Here is a 15,235-nt window from a genome sequence, read left to right on the forward strand (position 1 = left end):
TTTTACTGTATTTTCAATTACAGTATCAGTACTATAGAGTTTATTTTCATTTATTTTAAACATTTTTTACCTGTAAAAACAATCCAATTAACCTACAGCACTGTAATTCAAGATTTTTACCACCCCAACCCCATAAAAATCACAATAACTCATAAGCATTAGTTCTGATAATATTCTTTTTAATTGTTGAACATTTTCTTTTTAAAAGTACAGAGACTTTGTATCATGGCAAACATACACATACTGAAAAGCAAAAATAAGTAAGTACACTACCAGTCATAAGTTTTTGAACACTAAGATTTTTTTTAAAGAATTCTCTTCTGCTTACCAAGCCTGCATTAATTTGATCCAAATTTAATTTATTCCTTTGATCAAAGCTGAATTTTCAGCATCATTACTCGTCTTCAGTATCACATGATCCTTCAGAAATCATTCTAGTATGCTGATAAACATTTTATTTAATTTTTAGATTTTTCAGGATTCTTTGATGAATAGAAAGATATTATTTAGCAAGGATGATTTAAATTGATCAAAAGTGATAATAAAGACATTCATAATGTTACAAACTATTTCTATTTCAGATAAATGCTGTTTATCTGAACTTTCTATTCATCAAAGAAACCTGAAAAAAAATGTACTCCACTGTTTTTAGCATTATAATAATTTCAGCAACATCATAATAATAGTTTTTGAGCAGAAAATCAAATTATTAGAATGATTTCTGAAGGATCATGTGACTGCAGTAATGATGCTAAAAATTAAGCTTTGATCACAGCAATAAATTACATTTTAAAATATATTCAAAAAGAAAACGGTTATTTTAAATAATAAAAATGGTTCAAAAGTGTATTGTTTTTGCTGTACTTTGGATCAAATGAATGCAGGCTTAGTGAGCAGAAGAGACCTTCTTTAAAAACATTTAAAATCTTACTGTTCAAAAGCTTTGTCTGGTAGTGTAAATAAAATAAAATCATACAGTAAAAATGTGTTTGTGTTGTGTTAAATTTTAGTAGTTTTGAGTCAAAGTTGACAAGCTCTCTGATGAGAAACGGCAGAATGGGATTCAGGCTGATGCTTGCTGTTTGCACCCTCTTTCCAGAAGTCCATCTGATCTGTGACTGTCAATGCATTTGCTGCCACAAAGGTTGACTGTCTGAACGAACCTGCAAGCACAAGAAAAACAGTGTTTAAAGAATTTGCCTCAACTGTCAAACTTGGTGCTGTATGCATTTTAAAAAAAATTATATACTACATACGAACGCAGTAGTAAGAAAAAAAACTGAAGAAACTTTTTCTTGAATTTTTTTATAAAGAATTTTATGAATGGGTCAGTAAGTCACTGATTCTAGGTGTTTAAAAAAGGTAAATTCATTCAGTAATGAAACACTGCTGTGTGCAGAGATGCACAACATGGCTTTGTTAAGAACCGTTTTTACTAAATGGAGCAAAAAGACAATATTTTCTTCTTGATTTAAATCACTTAATATTACATTCTTGTTTATTGAATTTTGTTGCCCTGACACTTAGTAAAGTCTGCCACAGACCATGCTAAATGCTAACCAATCTGTTCATATAAACATTCTAAACAGGTGTGTGTTTCCTAGAAAGTCTGTGCATATAATAGGCCTACTATGATTAAAAATCTATATTTGTTGCTTTACAGTAACAATAATCTAAATTGACAGACAGTAAGATTGCTATTATGAATTTAAAGGTTACAGTAAGTTAAAGATACCTGAAGCAGCTGCATTTTGCTGTTTAAATGCTGGTTTAATAGAAATAATTTTAATGCGCATGCAAACTCAATCTTGATGGTAATAAAAAACATTCCCAGGAAATAAATACCTTACAAATGTGTACTTTAAATACAATATAACTTGCTTAGGATAAAAGCATCTGAAAAATGCATGAATGTAAATGCAATGTAAAACAAAATATGTTTTAGGTTACCTTATTCTGCATGTCTGTAAAATGGACAGCTGGCTGTATGATGATTCTGCATCTGATGGTCAGCATCCAGTTAGTGCTTGGAGAAATCTCCTGTAACAGACAGTGTCACAACACCCTTTTAGTATTACTATAGTTTATGATCAGAAAAGACAACTACTGTACAGTAATAAAATTTACATTTTTAATAAAATAAACATTTATAATATTTATTAGCAAAACTTGCTATATTAATATATTGCTAGCTCGTTACTCTCTTTAAAAAGTTAACCTGTTCTGCAAGTCAGTGGAGAACAGCAGCCTGTGGCTAATTTGGCTAATTTAGTAACGTTAACATTAACTTAGTTAAACTGATGAAAGGGGAAGCTCACCTGTTGTTTGCACCGCGACGACGGCAATCACCAGAAAAGACTCTAATACACCTCCGATGCAGACGACATGACCACGAGACCAAAAACTTGAAAATAAAACACAAAAGATGCAGTTAACCGCGGTGTTCAGTTTTACCTCAGTGTTTCATGTTAGCGCGCTGTTTATGTCACGTCTGTCACTGAAGGGACCGTCTATAAAGTTACATACGACATTCATACACACATTTCTTACTTAAACATCATTTGAAGAGAATTACCTTGATAGCTACAAAGAGGCAGCGTTTAAAAGATATTATGCTGCTCTGTGACTAACGTTAAGTTTGTCAACTTCGGCTTACTGACATTATTAGCTTACCAGTTCATGTTATCGTCGATACTATGGCAGTCATTCACAGAAGAAGATCCAAAATACACCTCCGACGTTACAGATGACATCCAGACCAGAAACTTGAAAATAACAAACAAAAGAAGGGCTTGAAAATACAGTTTAAAATCTCCACAGAAACAGTGGTGTTGCTTAACACACTTTACCTCAGTATTTCACCTCAGTTTGCTGTTAAGCTTGAGTAAGGGCTCGTCAGACGAACTAACTTGCATTAAAGGGCAGCCGAATATACAAACGTGTTTCTCAGTTTAAAAAAAGTTTATTTCGACTAATATAGGTCACCTTAATTTACCTACCAGTCCATGTTTTCACTGTTATGGCGGCGCCCCGGCCGTCAGTCAGAAAAAAAGGCTACCGACATGAAAAACACGATGAATATTGTTAGTTTGCTGTTAACAAGTGAAAACAAATTAAAATTGTTCAGTTTTTCATAAAACAGAAATAATATACTAACCTTTTTGTCGAGTTATTGATGCAACATTTCTCTTTTGTCCTTTTTACCGCCACTTCCTCTCAACAGGAGAAAAAAAAAATCTCCCTTGCCATTGGTCAATTTTTCGCGGGCAAGTTCACTACTGTAAACGGATTTACAGTAGTGGAGAATTACAGTAGTGATCATATATTTTCCCATAATCCTTTGCAGTTTACAGTAAAATACTGTATATACATTTTACAGTATCTTACTGTAGATATTACAGTAAAATACTGTTCAAATTACAAAAATCGGTTACAGTGTATATATATAAACAAGTAAAAAGTCAGCCAGAGAAGGCTGTGTGTCACCTTTAGTGCAGAGTCAACATTCAGTGCTGGAGTGGATCACTCTGATCAATACTCCAGCTCCACACACACACACACACACACACACACACACACACACACACACACACACACACACACACACACACACACACACACAGCCACTGAGGCTGCATTTACAAGAAAAACAGTCACTTCAGCAACAAACACAACCATCCCCCTTTCTTTCACTCCTTTATCTCTCTCTGACCCTCATCTCATCGCTTCTCTGCATTTCTCCCTTCGTCTCTTCTTATCCCTATTTCTTTCTGCTTTCATCTTTCTTTAATGTTTACCCCTCTCTCTTCATACCTCTGACCCTCATCTGCGAATGGTCTTCTTCCATCCATTTCACCTTTATCCATCTTTACCTCCCCCTTCTTTTACCTCTCTTCACTGATGAATATTATTAATTTATTTATTCCTGTACTCTATTCATGCTGCAGCTGGATGCTCTTGAATTATCAGAATGAGCTATAAAGAGAAGAGATCGTTGTGTTGAAGGATACACGCACACACACTCACACACACACACACACACACACACACACTCACACACACACACACACACACACACACACACACACACGCATGTTGGGTTTACATGTTTTATGGGGACATTCCATAGGCGTAATGGTTTTTATACTGTACAAACCGTACTTTCTATGGCCCTACACCTACCCTACACCTAAACCTAGCCCTCACAGGAGATTGTGCATACTTTTACTTCCTCAAAAAAACTCATTGTGTATGATTTATAAGCCTGTTTCCTCATGGGGACCTGAGAAATGTCCCCACAAGGTCAAAATCTACTGGTATTCCTATCCTTGTGGGGACATTTGGTCCCCACAACGTGATGAATACCAGGTACACACACACACACACACACACACACAAGTACACACCCTTCACAGATTGTCTTTCATCAAACCTAAGCATAATCATCTCATGCCACTTGCTCAATCAGCATTCAAATCCCAGCCACAAACTGTATAACAGAAAGAGATAAAGAAAGAACAGCCATTGCAGACAGGTATCTGAATGAAACCGAGGATAAAATGGGCCATAAACAAAATATTTAGTATGGGAAACTATACGTTATTTTATCCTTAAATGATTTGACAATATCTGTATCCTCTAATCTCCATAAAAATTAAATAATATCTCAGTAAAAGTGTTTTTAATCACAATAATAAGATTGACTGTTTTCATTTATCCTCATATGTGACCCTTAACCACAAAACCAGTTGTAAGTAGCACAGGTATACACAACAATACATTGTTGGGTCAAAATCATCTATTTTTCTTTTATGGCAAAAATCATTAGGTTATTAAGTAAAGATCATGTTCCATGAAGATATTTTGTAAATTTCCTACTGTAAATATATCAAAACTTAATTTTTGATTATTAATATACATTGCTAAGAACTTCATTTGGACAAATTTAACGGCGATTTTCTCAATATTTTGATATTTTTGCACCCTCAGTTTCCAGATTTTCAAATAGTGGTATCTCGACCAAATATTGTCCTATCCTAACAAACCATACATCTGTTACGGGTGCGTGCAGGAGTTGACGAGACGGACGACAAGAATTACAAAATACAATATATTTAATATAAATCTTCGACTGGAACAAGGCAGGAACAAGTCAGGAACATCACACACATCTATTCAAACAAAAGGACCGACAGGGAACTGAAATCAAAGACAGACTTATAAGGACAGACTAATAATCAAACACAGGTGACACAGATGACTAATAATTCAAACACAGGTGACGGTGATTACACAAACGAGGACTAAACCAAAGCAGACAGATTAACGGGGGAAGACAATGGGAGAAACCAAATACATGACATGACTAAGACATAAACTGACAGAAATGTAACATTACGCCCCCCTCCGGAAAGGCGCGTCCTCGCGCCGTAGAAAAAACGAAAAAACGAGAGGGGCGGAAAACCAGGAAAATAGAGTCAATAAGGGAGGGGGCTCCGGCGGAGGACGCAACCCCCGGAGGAGGACCAGAACACAAGTCCAACGGGCAAAAAAGACAGTCCATGGGGGCGACGACGGAGGGAGGAGCCAGGGAAGACACAGGAGGGACCTGAAGCAGGAGAACAGGACCCAGATCGCAGCCAGGATGACGGCCCACGGAGGAGCCGACGGAGGGAGGAGCCATGGTGGAGGACGGACCGCCGACTCCGTGGGGCCGACCGACAGAGGCAGAGCAGCTGGCAGAGGAACCCGAGGCGGAGATGGAGAGCCGAAGATCCAGGGCGATACCGCGGATCCGGAGGGCCAAGGCGGAACGGGCTCTGGCGGCCGAGGCGGAGACGGAGTCCCGGAGATCCGCGGCGGAGCCGGAGCGACAGAGGATGGAGGCTGTGCCCGCAGGAAGGAGGAGTCCCAAGGAGCCGGTGGGACGGCGTGACGAGGCGCAGCCGGAGGAGCAGAGTCCTGAGGATCCGATGGGGTGACGACTGACCAGGGCGGAGCCGGAAAGACGATGGAGCCCGGTGGAGCTGGTGGACCGACGGGCGACGGTGGAGAGGAGGGCGCTGAGAGCCGTGGTGGAGCCGCAGGGTCGGAGGACCGAGGTGGAGGTCTGGATTCGGAGGCTGGAGGCGGAGCTGAGGGAACCTCCAGCCTTGCCACCGAAGTGAGCAGGCATCCCTGCGGCGAGCCCACTGCAGAGATGGTGGGCTGAGGGTGAGCAAGGGGACTGACTGCTGACTTGGGGAACTTAAGACGGCTGGGCGGAACCAGCGGGGACTCAGGGCGGCTGGGCGGAACCAGCGGGGACTCAGGGCGGCTGGGCGGAACCAGCGGGGACCAGGCAGATTTGGACAGATGAGGGCGGGTGGGAGGGAAGTCAATGCGCGTCAGTGGCTCAGAGAAAAAGTCTATTAAATCCGGCGTGTCAATATCCACAGTCTCAGAAACAAAGTCAATTAAGTCCCCAGAGATATCCAGCTCACCCCCAGCGGAGTTGCAGTGGGCAGGGCTCTCCATTTCCCTCCCTAGCTCCACGTCGCAATCCACCGTCAGAGATGTAGACTCCGACTCACGCACCTGATCAGCCGGAGAGGACTCTGGCTCTGTCGCTCGCGGCTCTAGTCCTGCATCCGCGGTGCGCTCGGGTTCCCACTCTGCGTGTCGGGGTGATGGTTTGCTGCTCTCTGGGTCATGAGTGGGGCTGGTGTCATCCTCCATGGTCAAGGAAGCTCTGCTGGACACCAACACCCACTCGATGTAATCAGCGATGCTCTCTCGAGGACCCTCCCCGGACAGCTGCGCCTTGATGGTGTTGTTAAGTCCATTTCGGTAGAATGTGCATAGGCAGCTGTCCGGGTAGTGCGTGTAAGGCACGAGGTGGACGAAGTCTCTGGTGTGGTCCTCGAGAGAGCGGTTCCCCTGCTCCAGAAGGATGATGAGGACATTGGGATCATCCATAACCAAAAAAAACAAAAACACTGAGACAAAAACGGAAAATAAACGCAGGGGAAAAACGCTGTGACTGTTTAGGTCGGTCCTTATGTTACGGGTGCGTGCAGGAGTTGACGAGACGGACGACAAGAATTACAAAATACAATATATTTAATATAAATCTTCGACTGGAACAAGGCAGGAACAAGTCAGGAACATCACACACATCTATTCAAACAAAAGGACCGACAGGGAACTGAAATCAAAGACAGACTTATAAGGACAGACTAATAATCAAACACAGGTGACACAGATGACTAATAATTCAAACACAGGTGACGGTGATTACACAAACGAGGACTAAACCAAAGCAGACAGATTAACGGGGGAAGACAATGGGAGAAACCAAATACATGACATGACTAAGACATAAACTGACAGAAATGTAACAACATCAATGGAAATCTTATGGATTCATTATCTATTCATAATTATCATTTCAGATGATGTATAAATCTCAGTTTCAAAAAACTGACCCTTATAACTAGTTTTGCGGTCCAGGGTCACATAATGTTGAATGGTCAATATATATATTTTTCTGTTTTTCTGTATAAACCAAAAAGTTGGCACTCCATGTAGGAATAAATTCAAATAATGGAAAGATGGCTTGTTTTTTTGGTTTGTTCCCGTATTCCTCCACGGAACGCCAACTTTAAATTTTTGGTCCATACAGAAATACCGAAAAACTATATATTGACTGTTTTTTTTGTTTTTGTTTTTTTTACCATTTTGCATTTGCCAGACTGAATGGAATAACTAAATAATTGGATGATACTTGTACCTTAAAGCATCAAAATTTAAAATTACATCCTGTATTTATTTATCAATAATAACTACACAGCACTACCATTCAAAGTTTGGAGTCAGTAAGATTTTTTAATGTGTTTGAAAGAAGTCTTATATGGTCAGGCTACTTTTATTAAATAAAAATACAGTAAAACTCTGATATTGTGAAATATTGATGCAATTTAAAATAACTGCTTTCTATTTGAATATAATTGAATCTTCAGTATCACATGATCCTTCAGAAATCATACTAATATCTTAATTTAGTGTTAATGAAACATTGTATATTATTATTATCAATGTTATAAATAGTTGTGCTTGCTTATTATTTTTGTAGAAAATGTGATACAATTTTCAGGATTCTCTGATGAATGGAAAAGAAGAGCATTTATCTGTCTTTATTGACACTTTTAAGCAATTTAATGCATTGTTGCTTAATAAAAGTATTGCCTTAACTTACTGACCCTAAACTTTTGAATGGTAGTATAAATACAAACGATTTTAACCTAATATTGTATTAACTTAATTAAACTCAGCTTAATTTATGTTAAAACTAATAAATAACAAAATATGTGCTGGTATTTTTCATTTTCACGAATGTGACCCTGTATTACAAAACCAGTAATAAGCAGCACTGGTATAGATATAGCAATAGCCAACAATACATTGTATGGGTCAAAATTGTTCCTTTATGCCAAAAATCATTAGGATATTAAGTGAAGATCATATTCCATGAAGATATTTAGTAAGATTCCTACCGTAAATATATCAAAACTTTTTTGATTAGTAATATGCATTGCTAAGAACCTCATTTGGACAACTTTAAAGGCAATTTTCTCAATATTTAGATTTTTTTGCACCCTCAGATTTAAATAGTTTGATCATGGCCAAATATTGTCCTTTCCTAACAAACCATACATCAATGAGAAGCTTATTTATTCAGCTTCCGGGTGATGCATAAATCTCAATTTTGCAAAATTGACCCTTATGGCTGGTTTTGTGGTCCAGGGTCACAAATGTAAAACATCAGATTTTAAAATTGTGTGGTAGTGTCATGTGTATACAAAAAGACTCACAAATGCATGGACTTCATTAACCACACCACAATACAATGTATTCTCTTTGTGAGAAAGAAAGAAGAGTCATAGTTCATAAAGAAACAATAAAGAACTTACTGTATAAAAAAGCAAAGTTAGGCTCACATGACAGTGACAAACGCCTCTCTCAGGACCTAAAACAAACTGGGAGTATTGAGAAGAAAAATTAGGAAAACAGAAACGATTTGCATTGCATTAGAATGTCAATATATAGCAGTAGAAGATCATTCTTACTCATGCAGCTCTGTACGGAGTGCTACAGATGGCGATACAAGCAGAGGACACTGCGTGCCAAGTCAACCAACAGGAGTCACTGAGCGGTATCGAATAAATAGCCCTCCATGTGTGTCTATCACAGAAAAATGACAGGTGGTCAAAATATAGCAGGAGACATGATGAATCAAAGCAAGACGTCCAGGAATTAAACGCAGTGTAAGCAACAGGCTAGACAAAAGGACTGAAAAACAATGAAGAACTTAAGGTCTGCGGGGAACGTATCTAAAACCCGAACACACATTCAGTCTTTCTCCTCTACGATCAGTAAACAATAGCTGCAGAGGTCTGGTCTGGTGATGACGTGATCTACATTGGCATGGGGGTAACCATGGAAACAAATACACTCAGCAGCAAATGGTTTATATAGAACCACAATCAACACCCCCCTCTACACACGCACACACACACACACACACACACACACACACACAGATATACACACTTTTAACACCCACACACACAGACACGCAAAGGGATCATGCAGCAGACACAATCCATAGTGGAATAAAAAGGAGAAACACAGTTCCCATCTGGCTCCTGCAACATTTATAGGCATTTCCTGCCTTTTGTGTTTGAATATGAAATCCATTTATTTTTTCACACAGATGCAAATTCATTGTATTGAGCTCTTTAAAAGGCTTAATATATAACTAGCCAATCCAAAACTATGTACAAACAACAGCATAAACTAGACATATTCCACAACCTCCGCACTGTAAAATAAAGCAGGCTCTGCATCCTACACACTATGATGAACTATAGTCTGAGATTAAAACAAAGTTAATATGTCAGCAATGCTTTTAACAACACTAATGAACGGCAATAACTGTTGGCACTTCAACATGGCCTTATTTATTTTTATTTTGGACACATTAGAAGTCGGAATCCTAATGGATTCCTAGCTAATGGAAATACTGATTTTCCTGCTAATAGTTTTGATGAAAGAGAGGGAGTGCAAGAGTGAGAGAGATTACCTGCTTAATAGCAGCCCTACACTATAGGGCCATGTTTCATTGTGCTCGCTTGTATGAGAGGATTACGCTTTATGCTGGATGAGTTAAATCAGTGTGTTTTTTGTTTTGCAGACTGGGCCCAATATTGCTGCACCTTTGGATTTCCATGAATGAGAGCTGTCACGGTTTCCAAAGAACCCACCTCTCCATCTCTTTCTCCACCTCTGAAATGGATAGCTGATGTGATTAACTGCTTGTATACATTTCAAAATAAAGAAACAACAAAGAAAGGCCACAGATGAGAGCAAAAGAGCTAGAGAGGAAGCAAGAGAGACTGAAATCATGGGCAGAGGATTATTTGGACCAGTCTCCCTCCCAATGCAAGTCTCATTGGCTTAATACATTGAGTAAAAACAAACATCCTTTTCTAAAAATAATTCCTGCACTGACAGTCATTGACACTAAGTCGGAATTATTCAAACAAAACCTTTAAAAAAGCTGAAAATACAATAGTCTGACTGCATAGAGCCCCCACACACATAAGCAAGCAATCAGTTACACAAACACACACTCACATACACAGGATGGCAGAATATCTGGAGAATATCAGGCAGAAAAGCAGAATGAGATACACTTGTTGAATGCCATTTTAGGATCACAAATGCATCCCCGCTATATTTCATCCAATGGCTTTTGTAAAATTATCCTCTTTGGCTATAAACATACTGATAAAGTACATCTGTTTTTCGTCCCTTTAAACATAAAGACAATTTCCTTCAATTTACCGTCAGTCATTGTGTTCGCCAAACCGAATGTTTACTTATGATAGCTTGAATGACACATCCCAAAGGTGAGGCAGTTTTTAAGAACGAACAGGCAGTATAAATATGCATACTGGCACCGTACTGAAAGACCTCGCTCATTGACTCGCTTCGCCTCTTCATTGAGAATAACACTGCGTCGACTGAGAGTCTCAGCATCCTCAAAAAACACGACGCGCGCTTCCACGGCATGAAATGGACACTGAATAATAATGCAAACCGCACCGTAAGCGACAAAATAGGGATGCGCTCTTACCTCTCAGATGGGTGAAAGCGGTGGAAATGAGCGCGGAGATTCGCGCAGCATCATTAATATTCACATCACAGCGCTCGCGGAGACGCGCGCGGAGGAAGAGCAGGCAGCGGGAGACGCTGCAGTCGCTGCAGAGCCGAACAGCGGCCCTCCATATGAGCCCGCCTCTCTGTACTGACAGTCACAATGAGGAGGGTCTGAGTGCTTGCGTGAGCGCGCTCGTGTCTTAATATACTCTGTCTCTCTCTTCCGAGTGTATTTTTGTTTCGTGAGATCCCTTTTGTGTGGTTTTCAATAGGTGACGTGTGAGGTATTGTCTTTCGCGAGGCGGATGGTGCGATGCCTCGCTTCAGGTGGCAGCTGGAGGTGTAACCTAGGCAACGTACCTCGGGGTAGAATGGGGTGGAGAGATGCGCTTTAGTGCCCTCTTCTCTCTCTGGTCCCCTCAGCACTCATATTAGCAACTGCGTCATTTCCTAAAGCAAATGAAAGCACATGAAAACGTACTGGATGTTTTGCACCTCCGAAAAGAGGGGCTGTCTCTTTTTGTGAATCTGACTTGATGAGATATGTTTTCATTCTGGTTCCGATTTCTTCTATCTATCTATCTATCTATCTATCTATCTATCTATCTATCTATCTATCTATCTATCTATCTATCTATCTATCTATCTATCTATCTATCTATCTATCTATCTATCTATCCTTTCTTATATTTTCCAATTTAAAAAACAAAAAACAAAGACTACACATTCTACAAGTAACTGCTTCCATCTAGTGGTGTTTAACTGTAGCCTGCATTGATGACCACGTCAGCATCGCCACCTGTGGTCATCATACGCAAACACAGCATGAGTTTTGGTGGCCTTTGGTGACTCTATTACTGAATAATTTTGGCCTCTCCTTGATTATGAGACTCTAAAGTCCTAAGTGCATCTACAACCCTAAGTTGGGACATTTTGTGAAATGCCATAAAAGCAAGAATGTTATTTGTTTATTCTATTTAACTGTTATTTAACTGACTAAAGTACAAAGAAAAAAATCAAATGTTTTCACTGGCCAACTTAATTTTATTTTGTTAATATAAACAAATTTTGATGACTATAACACTCTAGAAAAGTTGGGACAGAGGCATGTTCACCGCTGTGTCAAATAACTTTTTCTTTTAATTACACATTTTAATCATCTGGGATGTAAGGAGGGTAATTATTAAAGTTTTGTGGCCTTGATACAAGACTTTAGCTGCTCAGCAGTCCATAGCCATTGTTGTCTGATTTTCCTTTTCATAATGGGCCATATATTTTCAACAGGAGACAGATCTGCTGGCTGGTCAGTCACATTGACATGTACAGTTGAAGTCAAAAACTTACATACACCTTGCAGAATCTGCAAAATGTTAATTATTTTACCAAAATAAGAGAGATCATATATACAAAATGCATGTTATTTTTTATTTAGTACTGACCTGAATAAAATATTTCACATAAAAGACGTTTACATATAGCGTACAAGAGAAAATAATAGCTGTTAAAAACTGTTCAAAAGTTTACATACACTAGATTCTTAATACTGTGTTGTTACCTGAATGATTCACAGCTGTTTTTTTGTCTAGTTATAGTTGTTAATGAGTCCCTTGTTTGTCCTGAACAGTTAAACTGCCTGCTGTTCTTCAGAAAAATCCATCAGGTCCCACAAATTCTTTGGTTTTTCAGTATTTTTGTGTATTTGAACCCTTTCCAACAATGACTGTATGATTTTGAGATCCATCTTTTCACACTGAGGACAACTGAGGGACTCAAATGCAAATATTACAGAAGGTTCAAATGCTCACTGATGAGCAAGATGCATTAAGATCAGGGTAAATTTAACTTATTTTGTCTGTGTAAGTATCTCCTGTAGCTTCTGAAGGGCAGTACCAAATGAAAAAATATGATATTTAGGCAAAAAAAAGAAAAATGTTCACATCTTCATTCTGTTCAAAAGTTTTCACCCCCTGGCTCTTTAATGCATAGTTTTTCCTTCTGAAGCATCAGTGAGCGTTTAAACCTTTTGTAATAGTTGCATATGAGTCCCTCAGTTGTCCTCAGGGTGAAAAGATGGATCTCAAAATCATATAGTCATTGTTGGAAAGGGTTCAAATACACAAAATGCTGAAAAACTCATGAACAACTATCACTAAAAAAAAAAAAAAAAAAAAAAAAACACAGCCGTGGATCATTCATGCAAGAACACAGTATTAAGAATCAAGTGTATGTAAACTTTTGAATGGGGTCATTTTGATAAATTCAGCATCATTAAATATATATGTGAAATATCTTATTCAGGTCAGTACTAAATAAAAAATAGCATGTATTTTGTATGATGGAATTGGGGTTGTGGCTTTCTGTTGCTTAGGTGGGATTTCTCTAAAGAGGATGGTGTGGTTGGCACTGCTGTTGTAGTGGTGGAAGCTGGTTTGGCTGCTACTGTGAAAGAAAAAAGACAGACAGGCTAGTTATGGCTGGTATGGCTTCTGTTTCTGTGGGAGGGGTGACATAGATATTGTCCTTACAGAAACTAACTTTGGCCTACTTAAATGTACACATATACATCCTATGTTCAAGCTTAAGCTGACTTTAAATGTTAAAAACTTGAACATCCCAAACCATGATTCCTCAAAATTTCCCTGAAAATTACATAGATGTGTATTGAATAAGAGACCTAAATATCATAACTGAACTACTTTGGACCAGTAAATAATCACCCAGAACAAGCTAAAACCACATAACAATAAAAAACAACTTCACATACTAAAATCACCCACTTACAATTGTGGTAGCAGGTTTTGCTGCTCTATATGTTTTAAAAATTTTAATTTACACTTAGGCTTGCAAAACACATATACAAACTTTTACAGATTAGTTTTAGCACTACAAATTGTCACCCATATTTTGCAAAGGAAGTTAGAGTTTACAAAAGCGTTTAGTGCTGTGATCAGTGCGGTTGAAAAAAAAAGCTTCTATTGTGAGCGGGGAGATAAGCGTTTCACTGTTTCATCCACCAGAGATCTGTATGTATGACCACTTCCTGTTTAGTCATTGCGTTTGCCCCAGTCTTCTTGCTTTCTGTTACCCAGGAGACTGCATAGTTCACTGAACAGGACTAAGACCCCCCTAAAAAAGAAAAACTGTTGCAACACAGAGAACAGTGAAACACAAAGCAGAGACACTGCGCCCACAAGCATTTACAATGAAACACTGTTATGGGGCTGATGTACCAAATCATCAAGACTGCTGCAGAACTGTTTAGCTGAAACAAAAAGAAACTTACAGTTGTGGAAACAAAAAGTTAGCGAACTCTTGATTATCTGGATTTCTGTATAAATACCTTCTAATGTGATCTGATGCTTGAAAAGGCCTTTGGATTGATATGTTATAAAACTAACTTTTTGAAATGGCTCTACAAATCATGGTTGATGACACTGCGTGGGCTATTCAAAGACCCAATTTCTGTAAATACTACTATAGTATGTCCTTGAAAAAGCTGTATTGTAAGACTGAATGACACCTCAAAATTACTGGAATTGTATGGAAATGTAATCTTTCAATCTAGTGCTTAGAAGCCGGAAACGCAACCATCCTAATTGACAAACAGGAAGGCAGAACTGCTAGGCTATGTATTATGACACTAGTTCAATGAACTCTGCAACAAAACTACTGTTAATATTTGCAACACTGCTAATCAGTAGACAAAACCTACAAACACTCAATAAAGTAATGAAGTTTTGGTTGTTGTTGTTGTTGTTGTTGATAAAGATTTAATGACATGGTTAGCAAGACTTGATTTTTTTTTAGCAAGTCTTGAATATGTGTTGTGTGACACATTGTGTATATATAACTCTGTCATGTTACTGCTGCTTCTCTTGATTTCTTCAACAGAGTAGTTGCTCACAAAATTGCCACTAACAAAAGATGGATTAGTCTTCAGTAGAGTTCACATAGGCCAATTTTTTGACCAATGATGTTGATTTTTTTAAATCTACTGTTTCATATGGCTTTAAAAGTGGTATTTTCTTTATTA

At 38.6% G+C, this 15,235-nt stretch overlaps 1 protein-coding gene and 1 long non-coding RNA gene across 2 annotated transcripts in view; both read right to left on the reverse strand.

Moving 5' to 3' along the window:
* The window catches only part of ptpn5 (protein tyrosine phosphatase non-receptor type 5), a 34,867-nt gene extending 23,391 nt beyond the window's left edge, over positions 1-11,476 (reverse strand). The window contains exons 1-3 of the mRNA XM_073835995.1: positions 11,180-11,476; positions 9,108-9,222; positions 8,952-9,017 (exon numbers count right to left, since the gene is read on the reverse strand). The gene's annotated coding sequence lies outside the window, so the exon portion shown is untranslated. The remainder of the gene's footprint in view (positions 1-8,951; positions 9,018-9,107; positions 9,223-11,179) is intronic.
* On the reverse strand, positions 169-4,183 carry LOC141332416 (uncharacterized). Its single transcript, XR_012355308.1, has 4 exons — positions 2,674-4,183; positions 2,319-2,404; positions 1,951-2,040; positions 169-1,163 (listed from the first exon to the last, which is right to left on the reverse strand). It is a non-coding gene; the product is annotated as an uncharacterized lncRNA (long non-coding RNA).
* Positions 11,477-15,235: the final 3,759 nt, after the last annotated feature.

Source organism: Garra rufa, chromosome 3 (assembly GCF_049309525.1).
Source record: "Garra rufa chromosome 3, GarRuf1.0, whole genome shotgun sequence".
Lineage (NCBI taxonomy): Eukaryota > Metazoa > Chordata > Actinopteri > Cypriniformes > Cyprinidae > Garra > Garra rufa.